Below are 20271 nucleotides of genomic sequence, written 5' to 3'. Positions count from 1 at the left end.
GTGCGCATGGTGACTGTTGTATTCAATCCCGATGCAATTTCTGTGTTTCATCAACACTCTCTTAGTCCACAGATTACAGAATGCCACCTGATGTGCATCGGAGACTACTACTGGTCTTCCAGGGAACGATCAAAGCGTAGACTTTGAGACATTACTTCCATGGAGGAAAGTGCGCATGGTGACTGTTGTATTCAATACCGATGCTATTTCTGTGTTTCATCAACACTCTGATAGTCCACAGATTACAGAATGCCACCAGAAGTGAATCGGAAACTACTACTGGTATTCCAGGGAACGATCAAGTCGTAGACTGTTTGAGATATTACTCCCGTGGAGGAAATTGCGCATGGAGACTGTTGTATTCAATCCCGATGCATTCCATGTGTTTCATCAACACTCTGATAGTCCACAGATTACAAAATGCCACCAGATGTGCTTCGGAAACTACTACTGGTCTTCCAGCGAACGATCAAAACGTAGACTGTTTGAGACATTACTCCCATGGAGGAAAGTGCGCATGGTGACAGTTGTATTCAATCCCGATGCTATTTCTGTGTTTCACCAACACTCTTATAGTCCACAGATTACTGAATGCCGCCAGATGTGCATCGGAAACTACTACTGGTCATCCAGGGAACGATCAAAGCGTAGAAAGTTTGAGAGTTACTCCCATGGAGGAAAGTGCGCATGGTGACAGTTGTATTCAATCCCGATGCTATTTCTGTGTTTCACCAACACTCTTATAGTCCACAGATTACTGAATGCCTCCAGATGTGCATCGAAAATTACTACTGGTCTTCCAGGGAACGATCAAAGCGTAGACAGTTTGAGACATTACTCCCATGGAGGAAAGTGCGAATATTGACTGTTGTATTCAATCCCGATGCAATTTCTCTGTTTCATCAACACTCTGTTAGTCCACAGATTACAGAATGCCACCAGATGTGCCTCGGAGACTACTACTGGTCTTCCAGGGAACGATCAACGCGTAGACTGTTTGTGATATCACTCCCTTGGGGGAAAGTGCGCATGGTGACTGTTGTAATCAATCCCGATGCATTCCATGTGTTTCATCAACACTCTGATAGTCCACAGATTACAAAATGCCACCAGATGTGCATCGGAAACTACTACTGGTGTTCCAGGGAACGATCAAATCGTAGACTGTTTGTGATATCACTCCCTTGGGGGAAAGTGCGCATGGTGACTGTTGTATTCAATCCCGATGCATTCTCTGTGTTTCATCAACACTCTGATGGTCCACAGATTACAGAATGCCACCAGTTGTGCATCGGAAACCACTACTGGTCTTTCAGGGAACGATCAAAGCGTAGAGTGTTTGAGACATTACTCCCATGGAGGAATGTGCGCATGGTGACTGTTGATGCAATTTCTGTGTTTCCACAACACTCTGATAGTCCACAGATTACAGATTGCCTCCAGATGTGCATCGGAAACTACTACTGGTCTTCCTGGGAACGATCGAAGCGTAGTCTGTTTCAGACGTTACTCCCATGGAGGATAGTGCGGATGGTGACTGTTGTATTCACTCCCGATGCAATTTCTGTGTTTTATCAACATTTTGAAGGTCCACAGATTACAGAATGCTTCCAGATGTGCACCGGAAGCTACTAATGGTCTTCCAGGGAACGATCAAAGCGTAGATTGTTTCAGACATTACTCCCATGGAGGAAAGTGCGCATGGTGACTGTTGTATTCAATCCCGATGCAATTTCTGTGTTTCATCAACACTCTGTTAGTCCACAGATTACAGAATGCCACCAGATGTGCCTCGGAGACTACTACTGGTCTTCCAGGGAACGATCAAAGCGTAGACTTTGAGACATTACTTCCATGGAAGAAAGTGCGCATGGTGACTGTTGTGTTCAATCCCGATGTTATTTCTGTGTTTCATCAACACTCTGATAGTCCACAGATTACAGAATGCCACCAGATGTGCATCGGAAACTATTACTGGCATTCCAGGGAAGGATCAAGTCGTAGACTGTTTGAGATATTACTCCCGTGGAGGAAATTGCGCATGGTGACTGTTGTAATCAATCCCGATGCATTCCATGTGTTTCATCAACACTCTGATAGTCCACAGATTACAAAATGCCACCAGATGTGCATCGGAAACTACTACTGGTGTTCCAGGGAACGATCAAATCGTAGACTGTTTGCGACATTACTCCCATGGAAGGAAGTGCGCATGGTGACTGTTGTATTCAATCACGATGCTATTTCTCTGTTTCATCAACACTCTGGTGGTCCACAGATTACAGAATGCCTCCAGATGTGCATCCAAAAGTACTACTGGTCTTCCAGAGAACGATCAAAGCGTAGACTGTTAGAGACATTACTCCCAAAGAGGAAAATGTTCATGATGACTGTTGTATTCAATACCGATGCTACTTCTATGTTTCATCAACACTCTGATAGTCCACAGATTACAGAATGCCACCAGATGTGCATCGGAAACTACTACTGGTCTTCCAGGGAACGATCAAAGCGTAGACTGTTTGAGAATTACTGCCATGGAGGAAAGTGCGCATGGTGACTGTTGTATTCAATCCCGATGGAATTTCTGTGTTTCATCAACACTCTGATAGTCCACAAATTACAGAATGCCTCCATTTGTGCATCGAAAACTACTACTGGTCTTCCAGGGAACAATCAAAACGTAGACTGTTTGAGACAATACTCCCATGGAGGAAAGTGCGCATGGTGACTGTTGTATTCAATCCCGATTCAATCTCTGTGTTTCATCAACACTCTGATAGTCCATAGTTTACAGAATGCTACCAGATGTGCATCGGAAACTTCTACTGGTCTTCCAGGGAACGATCAAAGCGTAGACTGTTTGAGACATTACTCCCATGGAGGAATGTGCGCATGGTGACTGTTGTATTCAATCCCGATGTAATTTCTTTGTTTCATCAACTCTCTGATAGTCCACAGATTACAGAATGCCAGCAGATGTGCATCGGAAACTACTACTGGTCTTCCAGGGAACGATCAAAGCGTAGACTGTTTGAGAATTACTCCCATGGAGGAAAGTGCGCATGGTGACTGTTGTATTCAATCCCGATGCAATTTCTGTGTTTCATCAACACTCTGATAGTCCACAGATTTCAGAATGCCTCCAGATGTGCATCGGAAATTACTACTGGTCTTCCAGGGAACGATCAAAGCGTAGACTGTTTGAGACAATACTCCCATGGAGGAAAGTGCGAATATTGACTGTTGTATTAAATCCTGATGCAATCTCTGTTTCATCAACACTCTGTTAGTCCACATATCACAGAATGCCACCAGATGTGCATCGGAAACTACTACTGGTCTTCCAGGGAACGTTCAAAGCGTAGACTGTTTGAGACATTACTCTCATGGAGGAAAGTGCGCATGGTGACTGTTGTATTCAATCCCGATGCTATTTCTGTGTTTCATCAACACTCTGATTGTCCACTGATAACAGAATGCCACCAGATGTGCATTGGAAACTACTACTGCATTCCAGGGAACGATCAAAGCGTAGACTGTTTGAGACATTACTCCCATGGAGGGAAGTGCGCATGGTGACTGTTGTATTCAATCCCGATTCAATTTCAGTGTTTCAACAACACTCAGATAGTCCACAGATTACAAAATGCCTCCAGAAGTGCATCGAAAACTACTACTGGTCTTCCAGGGAACAATCAAAACGTATACTGTTTGAGACATTACTCCCATGGAGGAAAGTGCGCATGGTGACTGTTGTATTCAATCCCGATGCAATTTGTGATTTTCATCAACACTCTGATAGTCCACAGATTACAGATTGCCTCCAGATGTGCATCGGAAACTACTACTGGTCTTCCTGGGAACGATCAAAGCGTAGACTGTTTCAGACATTACTCCCATGCATGAAAGTGCGCATGGTGTCTGTTGTATTCATCCCGATGCTATTTCTGTCTTTCACCAACACTCTGATATTCCACAGATTACTGAATGCCACCAGATGTGCATCGGAAACTACTACTGGTCTTCCAGGGAACGATCAAAGCGTAGAATGTTTGAGCATTACTCCCATGTAGGAAAGTGCGTTTGGTGACTGTTGTATTCAATCCCGATGCTACTTCTGTGTTTCATCAACACTCTGATAGTCCACAGATTACAGAATGCCTCCAGATGTGCACCGGAGACTACTAATGGTCCTCCAGGGAACGATCAAAACGTAGATTCTTTGAGACATTACTCCCATGGAGGGAAGTGCGCATGGTGACTGTTGTATTCAATCCCGATGCAATTTCTGTGTTTCATCAAAACTCTGATAGTCCATAGATGACAGAATGCCTCCAGAAGTGAATCGAAAATTACTACTGGTCTTCCAGGGAACGATCATAGCGTAGACTGTTTGAGACATTACTCCCATGGAGGAAAGTGCGAATATTGACTGTTGTATTCAATCCCGATGCAATTTCTGTGTTCCATCAACACTCTGTTAGCCCACAGATTACAGAATGCCACCAGATGTGCATCGGAGACTACTACTGGTCTTCCAGGGAACGATCAAAGCCTAGACTGTTTGAGACAATACTCCCATGGAGGAAAGTGCGCATGGTGACTGTTGTATTCAATCCCGATTCAATTTCTGTGTTTCATCAACACTCAGTTAGTCCACAGATTACAGAATGCCACCAGATGTGCATCGGAGACTACTACCGGTCTTCCAGGGAAAGATCAAAGCGTAGACTGTTTGAGACATTACTCCCATGGAAGAAAGTGCGCATGGTGACTGTTGTATACAATCCCGATGCTATTTCTGTGTTTCATCAACACTCTGATAGTCCACAGATTACAGAATGCCACCAGATGTGCATCGGAAACTAATACTGGTATTCCAGGGAACGATCAAAGCGTAGACGGTTTGAGATATCACTCCCGTGGAGGAAAGTGCGCATGGTGACTGTTGTATTCAATCCCGATGCATTCTCTGTGTTTCATCTACACTCTGATAGTCCACAGATTACAGAATGCCACCAGTTGTGCATCGGAAACCACTACTGGTCTTTCAGGGAGCGATCAGAGCGTAGACTGTTTGAGACATTACTCACATGGAGGAATGTGAGAATTGTGACTGTTGTATTCAATCCCGATGCTATTTCTGTGTTTCATCAACTCTCTGATAGTCCACAGATTACAGAATGCCACCACATGTGCATCGGAAACTACTACTGGTGTTCCAGGGAACGATCAAATCGTAGACTGTTTGAGACATTACTCCCATGGAGAGAAGTGCGCATGGTGACTGTTGTATTCAATCCCTATGCAATTTCTGTGTTTCTTCAACACTCTGATAGTCCCAGATTACACAATGCCACCAGATGTGCATCGAAAACTACTACTGGTCTTCCAGTGCACGATCAAAGCGTAGACTGTTTGAGACATTACTCCCAAGGAGGAAAGTGCTCATGATGACTGTTGTATTCAATCCCGATGCTACTTCTGTGTTTCATCAACACTCTGATAGTCCACAGATTACAGAATTCCACCAGATGTGCATCGGAAACTACTACTGGTCTTCCAGGGAACGATCAAAGCGTAGACTGTTTGAGAATTACTCCCGTGGAGGAAAGTGCGCATGGTGACTGTTGTATTCAATCCCGATGCAATTTCTGTGTTTCATCAACACTCTGATAGTCCACAGATTACAGAATGCCTCCATTTGTGCATCGAAAACTACTACTGCCATTCCAGAGAACAATAAAAACGTAGACTGTTTGAGACATTACTCCCATGGAGGAAAGTGCGCATGGTGACTGTTGTATTAAATCCCGATTAAATTTCTGTGTTTCATCAACACTCTGATACTCCATAGATTACAGAATGCCACCAGATGTGCATCGGAAACTTCTACTGGTCTTCCAGGAAACGATCAAAGCGTAGACTGTTTGAGACATTACTCTCGTGGAGGAATGTGCGCATGGTGACTGTTGTATTCAATCCCGATGCTATTTCTGTGTTTCACCTACACTCTGATAGTCCACAGATTACTGAATGCCACCAGATGTGCATCGGAAACTACTACTGGTCTTACAGGGAACGATCAAAGCGTAGAATGTTTGAGAATTACTCCCATGGATGAAAGTGAGCATGGTGACTGTTGTATTCAATCCCGATGCAATATCTGTGTTTCAACAACACTCTGATAGTCCACAGATTACAGAATGCCTCCAGATGTGCACTGGAAACTACTAATGGTCTTCCAGGGAACGATCAAAACGTAGACTTCTTGAGACATTACTCCCATGGAGGAAAGTGCGCATGGTGACTGTTGTATTCAATCCCGATGCAATTTCTGTGTTTCATCAACACTCTGATAGTCCACAGATGACAGAATGCCTCCAGATGAGCATCGAAAATTACTACTGGTCTTCCAGGGAACGATCATAGCGTAGACTGTTTGAGACATTACTCCCATGGAGGAAAGTGCGAATATTGACTGTTGTATTCAATCCCGATGCAATTTCTGTGTTTCATCAACACTCTCTTAGTCCACAGATTACAGAATGCCACCAGATGTGCATCGGAGACTACTACTGGTCTTCCAGGGAATGATCAAAGCGTAGACTTTGAGACATTACTCCCATGGAGGAAAGTGCGCATGGTGACTGTTGTATTCAATCCCGATGCTATTTCTGTGTTTCATCAACACTCTGATAGTCCACAGATTACAGAATGCCACCAGAAGTGCATCGGAAACTACTACTGGTATTCCAGGGAACGATCAAGTCGTAGACTGTTTGAGATATTACTCCCGTGGAGGAAATTGCGCATGGAGACTGTTGTATGCAATCCCGATGCATTCCATGTGTTTCATCAACACTCTGATAGTCCACAGATTACAGAATGCCACCAGATGTGCTTCTTAAACTACTACTGGTCTTCCAGCGAACGATCAAAACGTAGACTGTTTGAGACATTACTCCCATGGAGGAAAGTGCGCATGGTGACTGTTGTATTCAATCCCGATGCAATTTCTGTGTTTCATCAACACTCTGATAGTCCACAGATTACAGAATGCCTCCAGATGTGCATCGGAAATTACTACTGCTCTTCCAGGGAACTATCAAAGCGTAGACTGTTTGAGACATTACTCCCATGGAGGAAAGTGAGAAAATTGACTGTTGTATTCAATCCCGATGCAATTTCTGTGTTTCATCAACAATCTGTTAGTCCACAGATTACAGTATGCCACCAGATGTGCATCGGAGACTACTACTGGTCTTCCAGGGAACGATCAAAGCGTAGACTTCGAGACATTACTCCCATGGAGGAAAGTGCGCATGGTGACTGTTGTATTCAATACCGATGCTATTTCTGTGTTTCATCAACACTCTGATAGTCCACAGAATACAGAATGCCACCAGATGTGCATCGGAAACTACTACTGGTATTCCTGGGAACGATCAAAGCGTAGACTGTTTGAGATATCACTCCCGTGGAGGAAAGTGCTCATGCTGACTGTTGTATTCAATCCCAATGCATTCTCTGTGTTTCATCAACACTCTGATAGTCCACAGATTACAGAATGCCACCAGTTGTCAATCGGAAACCACTACTGGTCTTTCAGGGAACGATCAAAGCGTAGACTATTTGAGACATTACTAACATGGAGGAATGTGCGCATTGTGACTGTTGTATTCAATCCCGATGCAATTTCTGTGTTTCATCAACTCTCTGATAGTACACAGATTACAGAATGCCACCAGATGTGCATCCAAAACTACTACTGGTCTTCCAGAGAACGATCAAAGCGTAGACTGTTTGAGACATTACTCCCAAGGAGGAAAGTGTTCATGATGACTGTTGTATTCAATCCCGATGCTACTTCTGTGTTTCATCAACACTCTGATAGTCCACAGATTACAGAATGCCTCCAGATGTGCATCGGAAACTACTACTGGTCCTCCAGGGAACGATCAAAGCGTAGACTGTTTGAGAATTACTCCCATGGAGGAAAGTGCGCATAGTGACTATTGTATTCAATCCCGATGGAATTTCTGTGTTTCATCAACACTCTGATAGTCCACAGATTAAAGAATGCTACCAGATGAGCATCGGAAACTACTACTGGTCTTCCAGGGAACAATCAAAACGTAGACTGTTTGAGACAATATTCCCATGGAGAAAAGTGCGCATGGTGACTGTTGTATTCAATCCCGATGCAATTTCTGTGTTTCATCAACACTCTGATAGTCCATAGATTACAGAATGCTACCAGATGTGCATCGGAAACTTCTACTTGTCTTCCAGGGAACGATCAAAGCGTAGACTGTTTCAGACATTACTCCCATGGAGGAATGTGCGCATGGTGACTGTTCTATTCAAACCCGATGCAATTTCTGTGTTTCATCAACACTCTGATAGTCCACAGATTACAAAATGCCACCAGATGTGCATCGGGAACTACTAATTGTCTTCCAGGGAACGATCAAATCGTAGACTGTTTAAAACATTACTCCCATGGAGGAAAGTGCGCATGGTGACAGTTGTATTCAATCCCGATGCTATTTCTGTGTTTCACCAACACTCTTATAGTCCACAGATTACTGAATGCCACCAGATGTGCATCGGAAACTACTACTGGTCATCCAGGGAACGATCAAAGCGTAGAAAGTTTGAGAATTACTCCCATGGAGGAAAGTGCGCATGGTGACAGTTGTATTCAATCCCGATGCTATTTCTGTGTTTCACCAACACTCTTATAGTCCACAGATTACTGAATGCCTCCAGATGTGCATCGAAAATTACTACTGGTCTTCCAGGGAACGATCAAAGCGTAGACTGTTTGAGACATTACTCCCATGGAGGAAAGTGCGAATATTGACTGTTGTATTCAATCCCGATGCAATTTCTCTGTTTCATCAACACTCTGTTAGTCCACAGATTACAGAATGCCACCAGATGTGCATCGGAAACTACTACTGGTCTTCCAGGGAAAGATCAAAGCGTAGACTGTTTGAGACATTACTCCCATGGAGAAAAGTGCGCATGGTGTCTGTTGTAATCAATCCCGATGCTATTTCTGTGTTTCATCAACACTCTGATAGTCCACTGATTACAGAATGCCACCAGATGTGCATTGGAAACTACTACTGCATTCCAGGGAACGATCAAAGCGTAGACTGTTTGTGATATCACTCCCGTGGGGGAAAATGCGCATGGTGACTGTTGTATTCAATCCCGATGCATTCTCTGTGTTTCATCAACACTCTGATGGTCCACAGATTACAGAATGCCACCAGTTGTGCATCGGAAACCACTACTGGTCTTTCAGGGAGCGATCAGAGCGTAGACTGTTTGAGAATTACTCCCATGGAGGAAAGTGCGCATGGTGACTGTTGTATTCAGTCCCGATGCAATTTCTGTGTTTCATCAACACTCTGATAGTCCACAGATTACAGAATGCCTCCATTTGTGCATCGAAAACTACTACTGCCATTCCAGAGAACAATAAAAACGTAGACTGTTTGAGACATTACTCCCATGGAGGAAAGTGCGCATGGTGACTGTTGTATTAAATCCCGATTAAATTTCTGTGCTTCATCAACACTCTGATACTCCATAGATTACAGAATGCCACCAGATGTGCATCGGAAACTTCTACTGGTCTTCCCGGAAACGATCAAAGCGTAGACTGTTTGAGACATTACTCTCGTGGAGGAATGTGCGCATGGTGACTGTTGTATTCAATCCCGATGCTATTTCTGTGTTTCACCTACACTCTGATAGTCCACAGATTACTGAATGCCACCAGATGTGCATCGGAAACTACTACTGGTCTTACAGGGAACGATCAAAGCGTAGAATGTATGAGAATTACTCCCATGGAGGAAAGTGCGCATGGTGACTGTTGTATTCAATCCCGATGCAATATCTGTGTTTCAACAACACTCTGATAGTCCACAGATTACAGAATGCCTCCAGATGTGCACCGGAAACTACTAATGGTCTTCCAGAGAACGATCAAAACGTAGACTTCTTGAGACATTACTCCCATGGAGGAAAGCGCGCATGGTGACTGTTGTATTCAATCCCGATGCAATTTCTGTGTTTCATCAACACTCTGATAGTCCACAGATGACAGAATGCCTCCAGATGAGCATCGAAAATTACTACTGGTCTTCCAGGGAACGATCATAGCGTAGACTGTTTGAGACATTACTCCCATGGAGGAAAGTGCGAATATTGACTGTTGTATTCAATCCCGATGCAATTTCTGTGTTTCATCAACACTCTCTTAGTCCACAGATTACAGAATGCCACCAGATGTGCATCGGAGACTACTACTGGTCTTCCAGGGAACGATCAAAGCGTAGACTTTGAGACATTACTTCCATGGAGGAAAGTGCGCATGGTGACTGTTGTATTCAATCCCGATGCTATTTCTGTGTTTCATCAACACTCTGATAGTCCACAGATTACAGAATGCCACCAGAAGTGCATCGGAAACTACTACTGGTATTCCAGGGAACGATCAAGTCGTAGACTGTTTGAGATATTACTCCCGTGGAGGAAATTGCGCATGGAGACTGTTGTATTCAATCCCGATGCATTCCATGTGTTTCATCAACACTCTGATAGTCCACAGATTACAAAATGCCACCAGATGTGCTTCGGAAACTACTACTGGTCTTCCAGCGAACGATCAAAACGTAGACTGTTTGAGACATTACTCCCATGGAGGAAAGTGCGCATGGTGACTGTTGTATTCAATCCCGATGCAATTTCTGTGTTTCATCAACACTCTGATAGTCCACAGATTACAGAATGCCTCCAGATGTGCATCGGAAATTACTACTGCTCTTCCAGGGAACTATCAAAGCGTAGACTGTTTGAGACATTACTCCCATGGAGGAAAGTGAGAAAATTGACTTTTGTATTCAATCCCGATGCAATTTCTGTGTTTCATCAACACTCTGTTAGTCCACAGATTACAGTATGCCACCAGATGTGCATCGGAGACTACTACTGGTCTTCCAGGGAACGATCAAAGCGTAGACTTCGAGACATTACTCCCATGGAGGAAAGTGCGCATGGTGACTGTTGTATTCAATCCCGATGCTATTTCTGTGTTTCATCAACTCTCTGATAGTCCACAGAATACAGAATGCCACCAGATGTGCATCGGAAACTACTACTGGTATTCCTGGGAACGATCAAAGCGTAGACTGTTTCAGATATCACTCCCGTGGAGGAAATTGCTCATGGTGACTGTTGTATTCAATCCCAATGCATTCTCTGTGTTTCATCAACACTCTGATAGTCCACAGATTACAGAATGCCACCAGTTGTGCATCGGAAAAAACTACTGGTCTTTCAGGGAACGATCAAAGCGTAGACTATTTGAGACATTACTAACATGGAGGAATGTGCGCATTGTGACTGTTGTATTCAATCCCGATGCAATTTCTGTGTTTCATCAACTCTCTGATAGTACACAGATTACAGAATGCCACCAGATGTGCATCCAAAACTACTACTGGTCTTCCAGAGAACGATCAAAGCGTAGACTGTTTGAGACATTACTCCCAAGGAGGAAAGTGTTCATGATGACTGTTGTATTCAATCCCGATGCTACTTCTGTGTTTCATCAACACTCTGATAGTCCACAGATTACAGAATGCGTCCAGATGTGCATCGGAAACAACTACTGGTCCTCCGGGGAACGATCAAAGCGTAGACTGTTTGAGAATTACTCCCATGGAGGAAAGTGCGCATAGTGACTATTGTATTCAATCCCGATGGAATTTCTGTGTTTCATCAACACTCTGATAGTCCACAGATTAAAGAATGCTACCAGATGAGCATCGGAAACTACTACTGGTCTTCCAGGGAAGAATCAAAACGTAGACTGTTTGAGACAATATTCCCATGGAGAAAAGTGCGCATGGTGACTGTTGTATTCAATCCCGATGCAATTTCTGTGTTTCATCAACACTCTGATAGTCCATAGATTACAGAATGCTACCAGATGTGCATCGGAAACTTCTACTTGTCTTCCAGGGAACGATCAAAGCGTAGACTGTTTCAGACATTACTCCCATGGAGGAATGTGCGCATGGTGACTGTTCTATTCAAACCCGATGCAATTTCTGTGTTTCATCAACACTCTGATAGTCCACAGATTACAAAATGCCACCAGATGTGCATCGGGAACTACTAATTGTCTACCAGGGAACGATCAAATCGTAGACTGTTTAAAACATTACTCCCATGGAGGAAAGTGCGCATGGTGACAGTTGTATTCAATCCCGATGCTATTTCTGTGTTTCACCAACACTCTTATAGTCCACAGATTACTGAATGCCTCCAGATGTGCATCGAAAATTACTACTGGTCTTCCAGGGAACGATCAAAGCGTGTCTGTTTGAGACATTACTCCCATGGAGGAAAGTGCGAATATTGACTGTTGTATTTAATCCCGATGCAATTTCTCTGTTTCATCAACACTCTGTTAGTCCACAGATTACAGAATGCCACCAGATGTGCATCGGAAACTACTACTGGTCTTCCAGGGAGAGATCAAAGCGTAGACTGTTTGAGACATTACTCCCATGGAGAAAAGTGCGCATGGTGTCTGTTGTAATCAATCCCAATGCTATTTCTGTGTTTCATCAACACTCTGATAGTCCACTGATTACAGAATGCCACCAGATGTGCTTTGGAAACTACTACTGCATTCCAGGGAACGATCAAAGCGTAGACTGTTTGTGATATCACTCCCGTGGGGGAAAGTGCGCATGGTGACTGTTGTATTCAATCCCGATGCATTCTCTGTGTTTCATCAACACTCTGATGGTCCACAGATTACAGAATGCCACCAGTTGTGCATCGGAAACCACTACTGGTCTTTCAGGGAACGATCAAAGCGTAGAGTGTTTGAGACATTACTCCCATTGAGGAATGTGCGCATGGTGACTGTTGATGCAATTTCTGTGTTTCATCAACACTCTGATAGTCCACAGATTACAGATTGCCTCCAGATGTGCATCGGAAACTACTACTGGTCTTCCTGGGAACGATCAAAGCGTAGTCTGTTTCAGACGTTACTCCCATGGAGGAAAGTGCGGATGGTGACTGTTGTATTCACTCCCGATGCAATTTCTGTGTTTTATCAACATTTTGAAGGTCCACAGATTACAGAATGCTTCCAGATGTGCACCGGAAGCTACTAATGGTCTTCCAGGGAACGATCAAAGCGTAGATTGTTTCAGACATTACTCCCATGGAGGAAAGTGCGCATGGTGACTGTTGTATTCAATCCCGATGCAATTTCTGTGTTTCATCAACACTCTGTTAGTCCACAGATTACAGAATGCCACCAGATGTGCCTCGGAGACTACTACTGGTCTTCCAGGGAACGATCAAAGCGTAGACTTTGAGACATTACTTCCATGGAAGAAAGTGCGCATGGTGACTGTTGTGTTCAATCCCGATGCTATTTCTGTGTTTCATCAACACTCTGATAGTCCACAGATTACAGAATGCCACCAGATGTGCATCGGAAACTACTACTGGCATTCCAGGGAACGATCAAGTCGTAGACTGTTTGAGATATTACTCCCGTGGAGGAAATTGCGCATGGTGACTGTTGTAATCAATCCCGATGCATTCCATGTGTTTCATCAACACTCTGATAGTCCACAGATTACAAAATGCCACCAGATGTGCATCGGAAACTACTACTGGTGTTCCAGGAAACGATCAAATCGTAGACTGTTTGCGACATTACTCCCATGGAAGGAAGTGCGCATGGTGACTGTTGTATTCAATCACGATGCAATTTCTCTGTTTCATCAACACTCTGGTGGTCCACAGATTACAGAATGCCTTCAGATGTGCATCCAAAAGTACTACTGGTCTTCCAGAGAACGATCAAAACGTAGACTGTTAGAGACATTACTCCCAAAGCGGAAAATGCTCATGATGACTGTTGTATTCAATACCGATGCTACTTCTATGTTTCATCAACACTCTGATAGTCCACAGATTACAGAATGCCACCAGATGTGCATCGGAAACTACTATTGGTCTTCCAGGGAACGATCAAAGCGTAGACTGTTTGAGAATTACTGCCATGGAGGAAAGAGCGCATGGTGACTGTTGTATTCAATCCCGATGGAATTTCTGTGTTTCATCAACACTCTGATAGTCCACAAATTACAGAATGCCTCCATTTGTGCATCGAAAACTACTACTGGTCTTCCAGGGAACAATCAAATCGTAGACTGTTTGAGACAATACTCCCATGGAGGAAAGTGCGCATGGTGACTGTTGTATTCAATCCCGATGCAATCTCTGTGTTTCATCAACACTCTGATAGTCCACAGATTACAGAATGCCAGCAGATGTGCATCGGAAACTACTACTGGTCTTCCAGGGAACGATCAAAGCGTAGACTGTTTGAGAATTACTCCCATGGAGGAAAGTGCGCATGGTGACTGTTGTATTCAATCCCGATGCAATTTCTGTGTTTCATCAACACTCTGATAGTCCACAGATTACAGAATGCCTCCAGATGTGCATCGGAAATTACTACTGGTCTTCCAGGGAACGATCAAAGCGTAGACTGTTTGAGACAATACTCCCATGGAGGAAAGTGCGAATATTGACTGTTGTATTAAATCCTGATGCAATCTCTGTTTCATCAACACTCTGTTAGTCCACATATCACATAATGCCACCAGATGTGCATCGGAAACTACTACTGGTCTTCCAGGGAACGTTCAAAGCGTAGACTGTTTGAGACATTACTCCCATGGAGGAAAGTGCGCATGGTGACTGTTGTATTCAATCCCGATGCTATTTCTGTGTTTCATCAACACTCTGATTGTCCACTGATTACAGAATGCCACCAGATGTGCATTGGAAACTACTACTGCATTCCAGGGAACGATCAAAGCGTAGACTGTTTGAGACATTACTCCCATGGAGGGAAGTGCGCATGGTGACTGTTGTATTCAATCCTGATTCAATTTCAGTGTTTCAACAACACTCTGATAGTCCACAGATTACAAAATGCCTCCAGAAGTGCATCGAAAACTACTACTGGTCTTCCAGGGAACGATCAAAGCGTAGAATGTTTGAGACATTACTCCCATGGAGGAAAGTGCGCATGGTGACTGTTGTATTCAATCCCGATGCTACTTCTGTGTTTCATCAACACTCTGATAGTCCACAGATTACAGAATGCCTCCAGATGTGCACCGGAGACTACTAATGGTCTTCCAGGGAACGATCATAGCGTAGACTGTTTGAGACATTACTCCCATGGAGGAAAGTGCGATTATTGACTGTTGTATTCAATCCCGATGCAATTTCTGTGTTTCATCAACACTCTGTTAGCCCACAGATTACAGAATGCCACCAGATGTGCATCGGAGACTACTACTGGTCTTCCAGGGAACGATCAAAGCGTAGACTGTTTGAGACATTACTCCCATGGAGGAAAGTGCGAATATTGACTGTTGTATTCAATCCCGATTCAATTTCTGTGTTTCATCAACACTCTGTTATTCCACAGATTACAGAATGCCACCAGATGTGCATCGGAGACTACTACTGGTCTTCCAGGGAACGATCAAAGCGTAGACTGTTTGAGACATTCCTCCCATGGAGGAAAGTGCGCATGGTGACTGTTGTATACAATCCCGATGCTATTTCTGTGTTTCATCAACACTCTGATAGTCCATAGATTACAGAATGCCACCAGATGTGCATCGGATACTTCTACTGGTCTTCCAGGGAACGATCAAAGCGTACACTGTTTCAGACGTTACTCCCATTGAGGAAAGTGCGGATGGTGACTGTTGTATTCAATCCCGATGCTATTTCTGTGTTTCACCTACACTCTGATAGTCCACAGATTACTGAATGCCACCAGATGTGCATCGGAAACTACTACTGGTCTTACAGGGAACGATCAAAGCGTAGAATGTTTGAGAATTACTCCCATGGAGGAAAGTGCGCATGGTGACTGTTGTATTCAATCCCGATGCAATATCTGTGTTTCAACAACACTCTGATAGTCCACAGATCACAGAATGCCTCCAGATGTGCACCGGAAACTACTAATGGTCTTCCAGGGAACGATCAAAACGTAGACTTCTTGAGACATTACTCCCATGGAGGAAAGTGCGCATGGTGACTGTTGTATTCAATCCCGATGCAATTTCTGTGTTTCATCAACACTCTGATAGTCCACAGATGACAGAATGCCTCCAGATGAGCATCCCAAATTACTACTGGTCTTCCAGGGAACGATCATAGCGTAGACTGTTTGAGACATTACTCCCATGGAGGAAAGTGCGAATATTGACTGTTGTATTCAATCCCGATGCAATTTCTGTGTTTCATCAACACTCTGTTATTCCACAGATTACAGAATGCCACCAGATGAGCATCGGAGACTACTACTGGTCTTCCAGGGAACGATCAAAGCGTAGACTGTTTGAGACATTCCTCCCATGGAGGAAAGTGCGCATGGTGACTGTTGTATACAATCCCGATGCTATTTCTGTGTTTCATCAACACTCTGATAGTCCATAGATTACAGAATGCCACCAGATGTGCATCGGATACTTCTACTGGTCTTCCAGGGTACGATCAAAGCGTAGACTGTTTCAGACATTACTCCCATGGAGGAAAGTGCGGATGGTGACTGTTGTATTCAATCCCGATTCAATTTCAGGGTTTCATCAACACTATGATAGTCCACAGATTACAGAATGCCACCAGATGTGCATCGGAAACTACTACTGGTCTTCCAGGGAAAGATCAAAGCGTAGACTGTTTGAGACATTACTCACATGGAGGAAAGTGCGCATGGTGACTGTTGTATTCAATCCCTTTGCAATTTCTGTGTTTCATCAACACTTAGTTAGTCCACAGTTTACAGAATGCCTCCAGATGTGCATCGGAAACTACTACTGGTCTTCCTGGGAACGATCAAAGCGTAGACTGTTTCAGACGTTACTCCCATGGAGGAAAATGCGCATGGTGACTGTTGTATTCAATCCCGATGCAATTTCTGTGTTTCAACAACACTCTGATAGTCCACAGATTACAGAATGCCTCCAGATGTGCACCGGATACTACTAATGGTCTTCCAGGGAACGATCAAAACGTAGACTTCTTGTGACATTACTCCCATGGAGGAAAGTGCGCATGGTGACTGTTGTATTCAATCCCGATGCAATTTCTCTGTTTCATCAACACTCTGTTAGTCCACAGATTACAGAATGCCACCAGATGTGCATCGGAAACTACTACTGGTCTTCCAGGGAAAGATCAAAGCGTAGACTGTTTGAGACATTACTCCCATGGAGAAAAGTGCGCATGGTGTCTGTTGTAATCAATCCCGATGCTATTTCTGTGTTTCATCAACACTCTGATAGTCCACTGATTACAGAATGCCACCAGATGTGCATTGAAAACTACTACTGCATTCCAGGGAACGATCAAAGCGTAGACTGTTTGTGATATCACTCCCGTGGGGGAAAGTGCGCATGGTGACTGTTGTATTCAATCCCGATGCATTCTCTGTGTTTCATCAACACTCTGATGGTCCACAGATTACAGAATGCCACCAGTTGTGCATCGGAAACCACTACTGGTCTTTCAGGGAACGATCAAAGCGTAGAGTGTTTGAGACATTACTCCCATGGAGGAATGTGCGCATGGTGACTGTTGACGCAATTTCTGTGTTTCATCAACACTCTGATAGTCCACAGATTACAGATTGCCTCCAGATGTGCATCGGAAACTACTACTGGTCTTCCTGGGAACGATCAAAGCGTTGTATGTTTCAGACGTTACTCCCATGGAGGAAAGTGCGGATGGTGACTGTTGTATTCACTCCCGATGCAATTTCTGTGTTTTATCAACATTTTGAAGGTCCACAGATTACAGAATGCTTCCAGATGTGCACCGGAAGCTACTAATGGTTTTCCAGGGAACGATCAAAGCGTAGATTGTTTCAGACATTATTCCCATGGAGGAAAGTGCGCATGGTGACTGTTGTATTCAATCCCGATGCAATTTCTGTGTTTCATCAACACTCTGTTAGTCCACAGATTACAGAATGCCACCAGATGTGCCTCGGAGACTACTACTGGTCTTCCAGGGAACGATCAAAGCGTAGACTTTGAGACATTACTTCCATGGAAGAAAGTGCGCATGGTGACTGTTGTGTTCAATCCCGATGCTATTTCTGTGTTTCGTCAACACTCTGATAGTCCACAGATTACAGAATGCCACCAGATGTGCATCGGAAACTACTACTGGCATTCCAGGGAACGATCAAGTCGTAGACTGTTTGAGATATTACTCCCATGGAGGAAATTGCGCATGGTGACTGTTGTAATCAATACCGATGCATTCCATGTGTTTCATCAACACTCTGATAGTCCACAGATTACAGAATGCCACCAGATGTGCATCGGAAACTACTATTGGTCTTCCAGGGAACGATCAAAGCGTAGACTGTTTGAGAATTACTGCCATGGAGGAAAGTGCGCATGGTGACTGTTGTATTCAATCCCGATGGAATTTCTGTGTTTCATCAACACTCTGATAGTCCACAAATTACAGAATGCCTCCATTTGTGCATCGAAAACTACTACTGGTCTTCCAGGGAACAATCAAAACGTAGACTGTTTGAGACAATACTCCCATGGAGGAAAGTGCGCATGGTGACTGTTGTATTCAATCCCGATGCAATCTCTGTGTTTCATCAACACTCTGATAGTCCATAGTTTACAGAATGCTACCAGATGTGCATCGGAAACTTCTACTGGTCTTCCAGGGAACGATCAAAGCGTAGACTGTTTGAGACATTACTCCCATGGAGGAATGTGCGCATGGTGACTGTTGTATTCAATCCCGATGCAATTTCTGTGTTTCATCAACACTCTGATAGTCCACAGATTACAGAATGCCAGCAGATGTGCATCGGAAACTACTACTGGTCTTCCAGGGAACGATCAAAGCGTAGACTGTTTGAGAATTACTCCCATGGAGGAAAGTGCGCATGGTGACTGTTGTATTCAATCCCGATGCAATTTCTGTGTTTCATCAACACTCTGATAGTCCACAGATTACAGAATGCCTCCAGATGTGCATCGGAAATTACTACTGGTCTTCCAGGGAACGATCAAAGCGTAGACTGTTTGAGACAATACTCCCATGGAGGAAAGTGCGAATATTGACTGTTGTATTAAATCCTGATGCAATCTCTGTTTCATCAACACTCTGTTAGTCCACATATCACAGAATGCCACCAGATGTGCATCGGAAACTACTACTGGTCTTCCAGGGAACGTTCAAAGCGTAGACTGTTTGAGACATTACTCCCATGGAGGAAAGTGCGCATGGTGACTGTTGTATTCAATCCCGATGCTATTTCTGTGTTTCATCAACACTCTGATTGTCCACTGATTACAGAATGCCACCAGATGTGCATTGGAAACTACTACTGCATTCCAGGGAACGATCAAAGCGTAGACTGTTTGAGACGTTACTCCCATGGAGGGAAGTGCGCATGGTGACTGTTGTATTCAATCCCGATTCAATTTCAGTGTTTCAACAACACTCTGATAGTCCACAGATTACAAAATGCCTCCAGAAGTGCATCGAAAACTACTACTGGTCTTCCAGGGAACAATCAAAACGTATACTGTTTGAGACATCACTCCCATGGAGGAAAGTGCGCATGGTGACTGTTGTATTCAATCCCGATGCAATTTGTGATTTTCATCAACACTCTGATAGTCCACAGATTACAGATTGCCTCCAGATGTGCATCGGAAACTACTACTGGTCTTCCTGGGAACGATCAAAGCGTAGACTGTTTCAGACATTACTCCCATGCATGAAAGTGCGCATGGTGTCTGTTGTATTCATCCCGATGCTATTTCTGTCTTTCACCAACACTCTGATAGTCCACAGATTACTGAATGCCACCAGATGTGCATCGGAAACTACTACTGGTCTTCCAGGGAACGATCAAAGCGTAGAATGTTTGAGCATTACTCCCATGTAGGAAAGTGCGCATGGTGACTGTTGTATTCAATCCCGATGCTACTTCTGTGTTTCATCAACACTCTGATAGTCCACAGATTACAGAATGCCTCCAGATGTGCACCGGAGACTACTATTGGTCTTCCAGGGAACGATCAAAACGTAGATTCTTTGAGACATTACTCCCATGGAGGGAAGTGCGCA

Source organism: Schistocerca gregaria, chromosome 3, assembly GCF_023897955.1.
Source record: "Schistocerca gregaria isolate iqSchGreg1 chromosome 3, iqSchGreg1.2, whole genome shotgun sequence".
NCBI classification, from domain to species: Eukaryota; Metazoa; Arthropoda; class Insecta; order Orthoptera; family Acrididae; genus Schistocerca; species Schistocerca gregaria.
Note: the sequence above shows the minus strand (reverse complement) of the source record.